The sequence below is a fragment of the Haliaeetus leucocephalus genome, unplaced genomic scaffold (assembly GCF_000737465.1).
Source record: "Haliaeetus leucocephalus isolate CR32 unplaced genomic scaffold, Haliaeetus_leucocephalus-4.0 Scaffold915, whole genome shotgun sequence".
Classification (NCBI taxonomy): domain Eukaryota; kingdom Metazoa; phylum Chordata; class Aves; order Accipitriformes; family Accipitridae; genus Haliaeetus; species Haliaeetus leucocephalus.
The window spans coordinates 3,874,311-3,874,640 of NW_010973351.1; the positions used below are offsets into that span (position 1 = coordinate 3,874,311).

At 60.3% G+C, this 330-nt stretch overlaps 1 protein-coding gene across 1 annotated transcript in view; it reads left to right on the forward strand.

Annotated features, from left to right (window-relative positions):
• Positions 1 to 330, forward strand: part of MOCOS (molybdenum cofactor sulfurase) — a 219,387-nt gene that overhangs the window by 298 nt on the left and 218,759 nt on the right. The gene's annotated exons all lie outside the window — the stretch shown is intronic.

Below are 330 nucleotides of genomic sequence, written 5' to 3' on the forward strand. Positions count from 1 at the left end.
GCTGACAGAAAAAAAACGGCCTCGCCTCGCCGCAGCCCCCTCAGCGAACACGGCCGGGGGGGCCGGGGGTCTCCCCCTCTCCTCTCCCTCCCCTCCGGCAGAAGTGCCCCCCGAGTTCAGGAGCGGGGTTTGGGGACCGCAACCAGGCGCAAAGGGGAGATGTTGAGAAGAGGGCGGGGGAAAAGGCGAATTAAAACGGCCCCTTCGTCTAGGGAAGGTCTGTGGTTAGGCCGGTCTTTGTAAACTACTTTTGCAGGTCAGATAGATTTCTCCCCCCCCCCCCCCCCCCTACCCAAAGGGGGTCTATGGCCTTTTTTACGTTATAAAAAT